The 14,368-nt window shown below is 42.9% G+C and overlaps 1 pseudogene; it reads left to right on the forward strand.

Moving 5' to 3' along the window:
• The first annotated feature begins 512 nt into the window (after positions 1-512).
• LOC147988314 (glutenin, low molecular weight subunit PTDUCD1-like) lies at positions 513-1,799 on the forward strand (annotated as a pseudogene).
• The last annotated feature ends 12,569 nt before the right edge of the window (positions 1,800-14,368 follow it).

The following is a 14,368-nucleotide window of genomic DNA, read 5'->3' on the forward strand; positions in this document are numbered from 1 at the left end:
AAGGGAATTCGATGAGTCATGTCATGCTCTCTAGGTGTTAGTTTATCTTATCATCTTAGAGAACAATACAAAGTTAGTTTTATGAAAAGCAACTGAGTCTAGAAGAACCCTCCACGTGCAAGGCTTTAATAATCAAGCATATCTTAACAGACCACACACGATTGCAAACTTAGTCCTACACAAGTTTTGTCTTTCTTGTTTATGGCTGACAACCTATACAAGGTTCCAAACTCGGTTGCAAAAGTGATACTATACAGATAAGTGTGTGACATGTAAAGTGAATAAGGCAAGTCATCTTTAGCAAGCATCAGGATTTCTATACTTTGTGTATGATCATGTGCACAACTAAAAAGCAACCTTGATGATCAATCCAAAAGTATGCTTGTAGCTAGCGCAACCTAACACAATGTACCAAAAATTCATTTCAGATGCATCCAAACAAAATTATTAAAGCTGATGCAAAGAAGGAAAGAGGTGGTGCCCGGGCTACTATAAATAGGCATGAAGTACAAATATCATCACAAGCACAAGCATCAAAACCAAGAAACACTAGTTAACACTAATCCACTATGAAGACCTTCCTCATCTTTGCCCTCCTCGCCGTTGCGGCGACAAGTGCCATTGCACAAATGGAGAATAGCCACATCCCTGGTTTGGAGAAACCATCGCAGCAACAACCATTACCAACACAACAAACATTATCGCACCAACAATAACAATCCATCCAACAACAACCACAACCATTTCCACAACAGCAACCATGTTCACAACAACAACAACAACAACAACAACAACCATTATCGCAGGAACAACAACCACCATTTTCACAACAACAACCACAATTTTCGCAGCAACAACTACCACCATTTTCACAGCAACAACCACCATTTTTGCAGCAGCAACAACCAGTACTACCGCAACAACCACCATTTTCACAACAACAACAACCAATTCTACCGCAACAACCACCATTCTCGCAACAACAACCAGTTCTAACGCAACCACAAATACCATTTGTTCATCCATCTATCTTGCAGCAGCTAAACCCATGCAAGGTATTCCTCCAGCAGCAATGCAGCCCTGTGGCAATGCCACAAAGTCTTGCTAGGTCGCAAATGTTGCAGCAGAGCAGTTGCCATGTGATGCAACAACAATGTTGCCTACAGTTGCCGCAAATCCCCGAACAATCGCGCTATGAGGCAATCCGTGCCATCATCTACTCGATCGTCCTACAAGAACAACAACAGTGTCAGGGTTTCAATCAACCTCAGCAGCAACAACCCCAACAGTCGGGCCAAGGTGTCTCCCAACCCCAACAGCAGTCGCAGTAACAGAAGCAGCTCGGACAATGTTCTTTCCAACAACCTCAACAACAGCAACTGGGTCAACGGCCTCAACAACAACAGGTACCACATGGTACCTTCTTGCAGCCACACCAAATAGCTCAACTTGAGGTGATGACTTCTATTGCACTCCGTACCCTGCCAACGATGTGCAGTGTCAACGTGCCGTTGTACGGCACCACCAGTAGTATGCCATCCAGCGTTGGCACCGGAGTTGGTGCCTACTGATAAGGAAATATCTCTAGTAATATATAGTTGGATCACCGTTGCTTATTCGATGCATATGTCGATGTAGCGGTGACAAATAAAGTGTCACACAGCGTCGTGTGTGACCCGCACAAAATAGTTTAAATTCTGAAATAATATACAAATAAAGTTTTATCTAGACAATGTTCGTACTGGTGTTGTGTGGATGTCGATCTGATTGCCATGCTTGCAAGTTCATAAATTCGTCTTGCCTGGTTACAAGAGCAACCTGGTGTGTTAATTAATTATTCATGTATTGCAATAATCAAGATTTAAATATAATAGTGTCATTGTAAAATTTGGGTTGAACTGAAGCAAGGACTAACATACAACTCTTTAATGGTTGCAGATCTGAGATCTTGTTTTTTATTGGTTTGTATCTGGTTCCGACTATTACCATTGTGTACAGTGAATGTAGGAGTAATCCAAACATACGTCTGTTAGTTAGGGCTAGTACTGTTGCGATCAGGCTTGCCGGTGATTATTGTACTTGTTGGAGTCTAGCTATGTGTACGTGTAGGTAGTAGTTTGATCCCGGTTAGGATTCCTGTCAGGTTCATGTTGATTCCGGTTAGGATTCTAGTAATCTAGTACGTGTAGGTCTTAGGTCGGTTGGTCAATGCATATATATATATATATATATATATATATATATATATATATATATATATATATATGCACGGCTACGTGAGTTTTGGTATTGAGTAAGAAAAATGAGAAAAGAAATAAAGAGGAAATAACGGCACGACAAGCGCCCTTGGCTATCAGCTTTTGTGCACGTGTGTTTATGTAATTTTATCTGATCGAACCTGAGGGTGAAATCCAAGAGTGAAAACACAAACCGGTTTTATCGCTAATTCTATTTGCTTTTTTTGGCAAATACGTTTATTGATTCTTTGCACATTAACTTGTCGTCGAGAAAAAGTCCAGCTTTTTCTTGAACTCCATAGACACCACTAGCTAGTTAATTTTAAATAAGTTTCCAGTTTTTTCCTTGTTTTTATGTCCTTTGACTGGTTGCAGAAAATCACTACATCAATCCACAACAATTATTGTGGTAGGTACAGAAAAGGAGTTGCTGGCAGAATGGTCTGGGGGAGGGGAGGGGGGGGGGGGGCTATTCTTTGCACATTATTTTGTTTTGTTATTTTCATGCTCTTATACTATACCACATTTGTTCTTGATGGAATGCAAAATAAGCAACCCAAGGTAGAAACCATATAACTTGAGAGTGTGGGTGTGTGTCTACTTCACATCCTTCTCCTCATGGGTCTTGCTAGTTCAAGAATAGAAGAATTAACATGGAAGCGTGGATATCCTAGTTGACTAGTGCAGTTAGTAATAGCAATAGCTATTCCTCATGAGGTTATACAAAGTATCATTTTAATTGGAAAGCAATAGCCCTCATGAGATCAGACAACCATACACAGTTCCAAAATAAACAAGGTGTTGGCATTAAATATGCAGGATTTTAATTAGTCAAATGGCTAAATTGAGGCACCGTCAGACATATTAGACAATGTGCACTGCAATTAAAACATGTCCATGAGCATGTAATCTAGAATATTGCAAGTAGAGCAATATATTATGTATTTATGTCAAACCATCCAATGCAGTTTTTCAAAATGACGTTCCATTGGCTATGACCTTAGCAAATGATACTAATTTTCTTTCGAAATACTACAAAAAGTTGCAGGATTGCAAATTAAACAATTACCTCCACTGACTAGACGTGAAAAAACACACCAACTTCGTAACCATAAAATATAATTCATCTTGAGCAGCACCTACCGTGCAGGGAGGAACACAATTGGTTTTCATGAATTCTTTAAATCTTGAATGCATCACATGCTTACTGCTGAGGAGAGAAGACCCGAAAGCAAGTGGTCACTTTATTGTCCTTATCTGATGGCACCTGCAATTAAGGTTGAGTACATGATCGAACTCAGAAGTGATCATAATCTGCTGGCAGATGATTATTTCTTGTTCATGTGAACATACATAATATTTAATGTACTAACATGATAAAAGACATCTCGGCAATCTCCAGTTATTCAATGATGAAAGGTATGTTATGAGTATGCGATCCAGTTTGGTGAGCTTAATATATGCTGTTATTGTGAGACAGTGAAAACTGGAATAAAGGGCCATGCGGAATTCTGTTTATCTGCTTAGCTAACTAAAATTAGATGAAGCATAGCTTTTAAACCATACTACGGCAACAACAAAATCAAACATAGAGAGCTAGAACAACAGTGAGACCAACATAACACTACTAGGAAAAAGCCTAGCAGCAACACGGGTTTTGGGCCTCTCAGTAGCGCGGGGACCGGCGCTATTAATAAGGCGCTACAGCTAACGAATAGCTGTAGCGCTCTTTAGAAAAGGGCGCTGCTGATATTATTTGCAGCGCTGTTTACTGGGAAGCGCTACTGGTAAGGCGGCTCTACTGCTAAATCCCCCCCCCCCCCCCCCCGCTACTACTAGTTTTATCAGTTTTTTTCCCTGCATATTTGTTTTGTATTTGAATAGGCTTTATACAATAATCTTTAGCATATCATACACATACAAATGTAATCATAGCATATACATACAATTAGTCTCATCAAATCATGTCATCATCATAATCATCATCCAACACAAAGTGGTCTCTCATCATCATCTAGAAAATAGCGATACAAGTCTCGATTACTTGCAAATACATCGTCATCCATCTAAACAATGATATACGCGAGAAGAGCTATCACTTTGAGTACATGAGTTCGTATCCCTCTCTCGCATTAGCGTGAACCTAAACTAACTACTGCCTGTCGCTCGAAAACAGGAAAGCGGTACACCTGGGCCTGACACTCCGGCCACTTGTCGTATATATACTCCTGGCGTAGCACTTTTTTGCCATCTATGATCTATGCACCTGCATCGTCACATGAGTCGATGATATGCAACATATATAGTTGAGCAACAGAAAGAGATAGACTTGGCAAAAATAGAAACAACATATCATAAGCATAAATAACAAAGTTCATCGTACCCCACAATGCCCTAACTAGAGTGATTTTCGCTAGTCGAGGAGGAGGACGGTTTAATTACATCACAAATAAAGTTTCACCGTGCATAACTCAAAGTTTTGTCATACAGAAAGTATGGACTAAACGGACACATTGTCATATATCGACAATCACTCCAACATGTCGTTCCATCCATCCAAGTTAGGGAGATAGTCCTCGAGCTTAGTGAAAGGCTTCATGTCGAGACGCTGAGAGGCTATCCATGTTCGGACGTCTTCCCGCGACATTTATCCTTCTCCGTAGAACATCCGTGTTTTTCCGATGACCTCCTTCATGATGATTTGGGCAAGTTCGCGCTGGATGTTATAGAACTCAGCTCGAAGTCAATGATCCTCGATATCTCCTATGTCCTTTGCCCATTGCAGAATATGGGCATCGCCGGATCTAGGTGACATGCAAAGGTTCTGGTGATCCTGTTTATACTCCAGCATGTGGTGTAGGACATAGAATCCATCATTAAGAGAGTCGTTCGGTTGCTGGATGCACCAGAAGTCGGTCTTATGACCGAAGGCGACCCTGCCGCCCCTTCTCTTCTTGTACCTGACCTCTCCACCCCTTGCTTGGTAGTAAAACATAGAACTGTCGAGAACATCCTTGATGTGGGTGTAATCCCTTTTGTGAATGTTCTTCGACGAGTCCAAGTAAGGAGCGTGGGAGAATCGGGGGTAGAGGATGATGAGGACGGCGCGCCCGCCGCTGCGCAAAATAAGTACACCTCAAATTAATTAGCCTCCACCGTGTAAATGAATGATTGAAATCGAAGGAAGGATAGCAGCGCGGATGACTTACACGGGATGATAAGGCACGAGAATCGCCCCCTTGTCCTTATTGGCGAGCATGAAACTGACGATGTAATCCCTCGCGTATTCACGGTGCTTTGCGCAGACTCCCAAGAAGCCCTCGTGCATGTAGTACGGGTCAGCGACACAGATATGAGATATCTGCTCAACCCCGATGATGTAGTTCATGTGCAAGGCATAAAGGCGGACAAACATAAAATCCAGCTTCTTCATGTGAAACATGTCGAATATGTAATCGAATAGGAGGAAGAACTTATCCGCGGGGAAGCTGTCGATGTACGACATTTGCCGCGGAATGTTAACCACATAGAGTGGGTATCCTGCATCTTTCGAGGCGATGAGGCCTTTCTCTACCCGCAGCACATCGTCATGAAGTCTCCTTAGATCGCCGAATCTGACCCGTAGCGCTGTTGCAGGTAGGATTGGTTGACCAGGGATATGCCATTTATACACATCGGGGATATCTATACGGTCCTTAAGCCGAGGCGGCTGGATCATAGAATCAGCTTTTTTGCCTTTCCTCGCTCTCTTCCTAGACTTCTTTACTACCGGAAGGTCGTCCATAATACGTTGAGACGGCAATTCAAGCACCGACTCATGACGCTCAAACCCTGAGGTGGCGCCAGTATAGACATACTGTTCAGCGCCATCGTCGTCCTCATCCTCATCCATGGCAACGTCATCAGCGACTAATGGAGCCTCTGTTGGGGAACGTAGTAATTTCAAAATTTTCCTACGCACACGCAAGATCATGGTGATGCATAGCAACGAGAGGGGAGAGTATGATCTACGTACCCTTGTAGATCGACAACGGAAGCGTTTGGTTGATGTAGTCGTACGTCTCCACGGCCCGACCGATCAAGCACCGAAACTACGGCACCTCCGAGTTCTAGCACACGTTCAGCTCGATGACGATCCCCGGACTTCGATCCAGCAAAGTGTCGGGGAAGAGTTCCGTCAGCACGACGGCGTGGTGACGATCTTGATGTACTACCGTCGCAGGGCTTCGCCGAAGCACCGCTACAATATTATCGAGGACTATGGTGGAAGGGGGCACCGCACACGGCTAAGAATATGATCACATGGATCAACTTGTTTCTCTAGGGGGTGCCCCTGCCTCCGTATATAAAGGTTCAAGGGAGGGGGGCCGGCCGGCTAGGAGAGGCGCGCCAGGAGGAGTCCTACTCCCTCTGGGAGTAGGACTCCCCCCCTTTCCTAGTTGGAATAGGATTCGTGGAGGGGGGAAAGAGGAGAGAGAGGAGGAAGGGGGGCCGGCCCCCTCTCCTTGTCCAATTCGGACCAAGGGGGGGAGGGGTGCGCGGCCCATCTCTGGCCACCTCTCCTCTCTTCCACTAAGGCCCACTAAGGCCCATATACCTCCCGGGGGGTTCCGGTAACCTCCCGGTACTCCGGTAAAATCCCGATTTCACCCGGAACACTTTCGATATCCAAACATAGGCTTCCAATATATCAATTTTTATGTCTCGACCATTTCGAGACTCCTCGTCATGTCCGTGATCACATCCGGGACTCCGAACAACCTTCGGTACATCAAAATGCATAAACTCATAATATAACTGTCATCGTAACCTTAAGCGTGCGGACCCTACGGGTTCGAGAACAATGTAGACATGACCGAGACACGTCTCCGGTCAATAACAAATAGCGGAACCTGGATGCTCATATTGGCTCCTACATATTCTATGAAGATCTTTTATCGGTCAGACCGCATAACAACATACGTTGTTCCCTTTGTCATCGGTATGTTACTTGCCCGAGATTCAATCGTCGGTATCTCATACCTAGTTCAATCTTGTTACCGGCAAGTCTCTTTACTCGTTCTGTAATACATCATCCCGCAACTAACTCATTAGTTTCAATGCTTGCAAGGCTTAAGTGATGTGCATTACCGAGAGGGCCCAGAGATACCTCTCCGACAATCGGAGTGACAAATCCTAATCTCGAAATACGCCAACCCAACATTCACCTTTGGAGACACCTGTAGAGCTCCTTTATAATCACCCAGTTACGTTGTGACGTTTGGTAGCACACAAAGTGTTCCTCCGGAAACGGGAGTTGCATAATCTCATAGTCATAGGAACATGTATAAGTCATGAAGAAAGCAATAGCAACATACTAAACGATCGAGTGCTAAGCTAACGGAATGGGTCAAGTAAATCAAATCATTCTTCTAATGATGTGATCCCGTTAATCAAATAACAACTCTTTTGTTCATGGTTAGGAAACATAACCATCTTCGATTAACGAGCTAGTCTAGTAGAGGCATACTAGTGACACTCTGTTTGTCTATGTATTCACACATGTATTATGTTTCCGGTTAATACAATTATAGCATGAATAATAAACATTTATCATGATATAAGGAAATAAATAATAACTTTATTATTGCCTCTAGGGCATATTTCCTTCAGTCTCCCACTTGCACTAGAGTCAATAATCTAGTTCACATCGCCATGTGATTCAACACTAATAGTTCACATCACCATGTGATTAACACCCATAGTTCACATTGTCATGTGACCTATACCCAAAGGGTTTACTAGAGTCAGTAATCTAGTTCACATCGTTTATGTGATTAACACCCAAAGAGTACTAAGGTGTGATCATGTTTTGCTTGTGAGATAATTTTAGTCAACGGGTCTGTCACATACAGATCCGTAAGTATTTTGCGAATTCTATGTCTACAATGCTCTGCACAGAGCTACTCTAGCTAATTACTCCCACTTTCAATATGTATCTAGATCGAGACTTAGAGTCATCCAGATCTGTGTCAAAACTTGCATCGACGTAACTTTTTACGACGAACCTTTTTGTCACCTCCATAATTGAGAAATATTTCCTTATTCCACTAAGGATAATTTTGACCGCTGTCCAGTGATCTACTCTTAGATCACTATTGTACTCCCTTGCTTAACACAGTGTAGGGTATACAATAGATCTGCAGCATGGCATACTTTATAGAACCTATGGATGAGGCATAGGGAATGACTTTCATTCTCTTTCTATCTTCTGCCGTGGTCGGGCTTTGAGTCTTACTCAATTTGACACCTTGTAACACAGCCAAGAACTCTTTCTTTGACTGTTCCAATTTTTGAACTACTTCAAAATATTGTCAAGGTATGTACTCATTAAAAAAAAACTTATCAAGCATCTTGATCCATCTCTATAGATCTTGATGCTTAATATGTAAGCAGCTTCACCGAGGTCTTTCTTTGAAAAACTTCTTTCAAAATACTCCTTTATGCTTTGCAGAATAATTATACATTATTTTCGATCAACAATATGTCATTCACATATACTTATCAGAAATGTTGTAGTGCTCCCACTCACTTTCTTGTAAATACAGGCTTCACCGCAAGTCTGTATAAAACTATATGCTTTGATCATCTCATCAAAGCGCATATTCCAACTCCGAGATGCTTGCACCAGTCCATAGATGGATCGCTGGAGCTTGCACATTTTGTTAGCACCTTTAGGATTGACAAAACCTTCTGGTTGTATCATATACAACTCTTCTTTAATAAATCCATTAAGGAATGCAGTTTTGTTTATCCATTTGCCAGATTTCATAAAAATGCGGCAATTGCTAACATGATTTGGACAGACTTAAGCATCGCTACGAGTGAGAAAATTTCATCGTAGTCAACACCTTGAACTTTGTCAAAAAACCTTTTTGACAAGTCTAGCTTTGTAGATAGTAACACTACTATCAGCGTCCGTCTTCCTCTTGAAGATCCATTTATTTTCTATGGCTTGCCGATCATCGGGCAAATCCATCAAAGTCCATACTTTGTTCTCATACATGGATCATATCTCAGATTTCATTGCCTCAAACCATTTCGCGGAATCTGGGCTCATCATCGCTTCCTCATAGTTCGCAAGTTCGTCATGTTCTAGTAACATGACTTCCAGAACAGGATTACTGTACCACTCTGGTGCGGATCTCACTCTGGTTTACCTACGAGATTCGGTAGTAACTTGATCTAAAGTTACATGATCATCATCATTAGCTTCCTCACTAATTGGTGTAGTAGTCACAGGAACTACTTTCCAATAAGGGAGCAGGTACAGTTACCTCATCAAGTTCTACTTTCCTCCCACTCACTTCTTTCGAGAGAAACTCCTTCTCTAGAAAGGATCCATTCTTAGCAACGAATGTCTTGCCTTCGGATCTGTGATAGAAGGTGTACCCAACAGTCTCCTTTGGGTATCCTATGAAGACACATTTCTCCGATTTGGGTTCGAGCTTATCAGGTTGAAGCTTTTTTACATAAGCATCGCAGCCCCAAACTTTAAGACACGACAACTTTGGTTTCTTGCCAAACCACAGTTCATAAGGTGTCGTCTCAACGGATTTTGATGGTGCCCTATTTAACGTGAATGCGGCCGTCTCTAAAGCATAACCCCAAAATGATAGCGGTAAATTTGTAAGAGACATCATAGATAGCACCATATCAAGTAAAGTACGATTACGACGTTCGGACACACCATTACGCTGAGGTGTTCCGGGTGGCGTGAGTTGCGAAATTATTCCGCACTGTTTCAGATGTAGACCAAACTCGTAACTCAAATATTCTCCTCCATGATTAGATCCCAGAAACTTTATTTTCTTGTTACGATGATTTTCAACTTCACTCTGAAATTCTTTGAACTTTTCAAATGTTTCAGACTTATGCTTCATTAAGTAGATATACCCAGATCTGCTCAAATCATCTGTGAAGGTCAGAAACTAATGATACCCGCCGCGAGCCTTAACACTCATCGGATCTCATACATCAGTATGTATTATTTCCAATAAGTCAGTTGCTCGCTCCATAGTTCCGGAGAACGGTGTTTTAGTCATCTTGCCCATGAGGCATGGTTCATAAGCATCAACTGATTCATAATCAAGTGATTCCAAAAACCCATTAGCATGGAGTTTCTTCATGCGCTTTACACCAATATGACCTAAACGGTAGTGCCACAAATAAGTTGCACTATCATTATTAACTTTGCATCTTTTGGTTTCAATATTATGATTATGTGTATCACTACGATCGAGATCCAACGAAGTATTTTCATTGGGTGTGTAACCATATAAGGTTTTATTCATGTAAACAGAACAACAATTTATTCTCTTACTTAAATGAATAACCGTATTACAATAAACATGATCAAATCATATTCATGCTCAACGCAAACACCAAATAACACTTATTTAGGTTCAACACTAATCCTGAAAGTATAGGGAGTGTGCGATGATGATCATATCAATCTTGGAACCACTTCCAACACACATCGTCACTTCACCCTTAACTAGTCTCTATTTATTCTGCAACTCCCGTTTCGAGTTACTAATCTTAGCAACTGAACTAGTATCAAATACTGAGGGGTTGCTATAAACACTAGTAAAGTACACATCAATAACATGTATATCAAATATACTTATGTTCACTTTGCCATCCTTCTTATCTGCCAATCACTTGGGGTAGTTCCGCTTCCAGTGACCAGTCCCTTTGCAGTAGAAACACTTAGTCTCAGGCTTAGGACCAGACTTGGTCTTCTTCACTTGAGTAGCAACTTGCTTGCTGTTCTTCTTGAACTTCCCCTTCTTCCCTCTGCCCTTTTCTTGAAACTAGTGGTCTTGTCTACCATCAACACTTGATGTTTTTCTCGATTTCTACCTTCATCATTTTCCGCATTACGAAGAGCTTGGGAATCGTTTACGTTATCCCTTGCATATCATAGTTCATCACGAAGTTCTACTAACTTGGTGATGGTGACTAGAGAATTCTGTCAATCACTATCTTATCTGGAAGATTAACTCCCACTTGATTCAAGCGATTGTAGTACTCAGACAATCTGAGCACATGCTCACTAGTTGAGCGATTCTTCTCCATCTTTTAGCTATAGAACTTGTTGGAGACTTCATATCTCTCAACTCGGGTATTTGCTTGAAATATTAACTTCAACTCCTGGAACATCTCATATGCTCCATGACGTTCAAAACGTCTTTGAAGTCCCGATTCTAAGCCATTAAGCATGGTGCACTAAACTATCAAGTAGTCATCATATTGAGCTAGCCAAACGTTCATAACGTCTGCATCTGCTCCTGCAATAGGTCCGTCACCTAGCGGTGCATCAAGGACATAATTCTTCTGTGCAGCAATGAGGATAAACCTCAGATCACGGATCCAATCCGCATCATTGCTACTAACATCTTTCAACACAATTTTCTCTAGGAACATATCAAAATAAACACAGGGAAGCAACAACGCGAGCTATTGATCTACAACATAATTTGCAAAATACTACCAGGACTAAGTTCATGATAAATTTAAGTTCAATTAATCATATTACTTAAGAACTCCCACTTAGATAGACATCCCTCTAATCATCTAAGTGATCACATGATCCAAATCAACTAAACCATAACCGATCATCACGTGAAATGGAGTAGTTTTCAATGGTGAACATCGCTATGTTGATCATATCTACTATATGATTCACGGTCGATCTTTCGATCTCAGTGTTCCGAGGCCATATCTGCATATGCTAGGCTCGTCAAGTTTAACCTGAGTATTCTGCATGTGCAAAACTGGCTTGCACCCGTTGTAGATGGACGTAGAGCTTATCACACTCGATCATCACGTGGTGTCTGGGCACGACGAACTCTGGCAACGGTGCATACTCAGGGAGAACACTTTTATCTTGAAATTTAGTGAGAGATCATCTTATAATGCTACCATCAATCAAAGCAAGATAAGATGCATAAAAGATAAACATCACATGCAATCAATATAAGTGATATGATATGGCCACCATCATCTTGTGCTTGTGATCTCCATCTTCGAAGCACCGTCGTGATCACCATCATCACCGGCGTGACACCTTGATCTCCATCGTAGTATCGTTGTCGTCTCGCCAATCTTATGCTTCCACGACTATCGCTACCGCTTAGTGATAAAGTAAACCATTACAGCACGATTGCATTGCATACAATAAAGCGACAACCATATGGCTCCTGCCAGTTGCCGATAACTCAGTTACAAAACATGACCATCTCATACAATAAAATTTAGCATCATGTCTTGACCATATCACATCGCAACATGCCCTGCAAAAACAAGTTAGACGTCCTCTACTTTGTTGTTGCATGTTTTACGTGGCTGCTACGGGCTTTAAGCAAGAACCAATCTTACCTACGCATCAAAACCACAACGATAGTTTGTCAAGTTGGTGCTGTTTTAACCTTCGCAAGGACCGGGCGTAGCCACACTCGGTTCAACTAAAGTTGGAGAAACTGTCACCCGTTAGCCACCTTTGTGCAAAGCACGTCGGGAGAACCGGTCTCGCGTAAGCGTACGCGTAATGTCGGTCCGGGCCACTTCGTCCAACAATACCGCCGAACCAAAGTATGACATGCTGGTAAGCAGTATGACTTATATCGCCCACAACTCACTTGTGTTCTACTCGTGCATATAACATCAACATATAAAACCTAGGCTCGGATGCCACTGTTGGGGAACGTAGTAATTTCAAAATTTTCCTATGCACACGCAAGGTCATGGTGATGCATAGCAACGAGAGGGGAGAGTATGATCTACGTACCCTTGTAGATCGACAACGGAAGCGTTTGGTTGATGTAGTCATACGTCTCCACGGCCCGACCGATCAAGCGCCGAAACTACGGCACCTCCGAGTTCTAGCACACGTTCAGCTCGATGACGATCCCCGGACTCCGATCCAGCAAAGTGTCGGGGAAGAGTTCCGTCAGCACGACGGCGTGGTGACGATCTTGATGTACTACCGTCGCAGGGCTTCGCCTAAGCACCGCTACAATATTATCGAGGACTATGGTGGAAGGGGGCACCGCACACGGCTAAGAATATGATCACGTGGATCAACTTGTTTCTCTAGGGGGTGCCCCTGCCTCCGTATATAAAGGTTCAAGGGAGGGGGGCTGGCCGGCTAGGAGAGGCGCGCCAGGAGGAGTCCTACTCCCTCTGGGAGTAGGACTCCCCCCCTTTCCTAGTTGGAATAGGATTCGTGGAGGGGGGGAAAGAGGAGAGAGAGGAGGAAGGGGGGCCGGCCCCCTCTCCTTGTCCAATTCAGACCAAGGGGGGGGGAGGGGCGCGCGGCCCATCTCTGGCCACCTCTCCTCTCTTCCACTAAGGCCCACTAAGGCCCATATACCTCCCGGGGGGTTCCGGTAACCTCCCGGTACTCCGGTAAAATCCCGATTTCACCCAGAACACTTCCGATATCCAAACATTGGCTTCCAATATATCAATTTTTATGTCTCGACCATTTCGAGACTCCTCGCCATGTCCGTGATCACATCCGGGACTCCGAACAACCTTCGGTACATCAAAATGCATAAACTCATAATATAACTGTCATCGTAACCTTAAGCGTGCGGACCCTACGGGTTCGAGAACAATGTAGACATGACCGAGAAACGTCTCTGGTCAATAACCAATAGCGGAACCTGGATGCTTATATTGGCTCCTACATATTCTACAAAGATCTTTTATCGGTCAGACCGCATAACAACATACGTTGTTCCCTTTGTCATCGGTATGTTACTTGCCCGAGATTCGATCGTCGGTATCTCATACCTAGTTCAATCTTGTTACCGGCAAGTCTCTTTACTCGTTCTGTAATACATCATCCCGCAACTAACTCATTAGTTGCAATGCTTGCAAGACTTAAGTGATGTGCATTACCGAGAGGGCCCAGAGATACCTCTCCGACAATCGGAGTGACAAATCCTAATCTCGAAATACGCCAACCCAACATGTACCTTTCAAGACACCTGTAGAGCTCCTTTATGATCACCCAGTTACGTTGTGACGTTTGGTAGCACACAAAGTGTTCCTCCGGCAAACGGGAGTTGCATAATCTCATA

The sequence above is a fragment of the Triticum urartu genome, chromosome 1A (assembly GCF_056163025.1).
Source record: "Triticum urartu cultivar PI428250 chromosome 1A, HENAU_Tu73, whole genome shotgun sequence".
Classification (NCBI taxonomy): domain Eukaryota; kingdom Viridiplantae; phylum Streptophyta; class Magnoliopsida; order Poales; family Poaceae; genus Triticum; species Triticum urartu.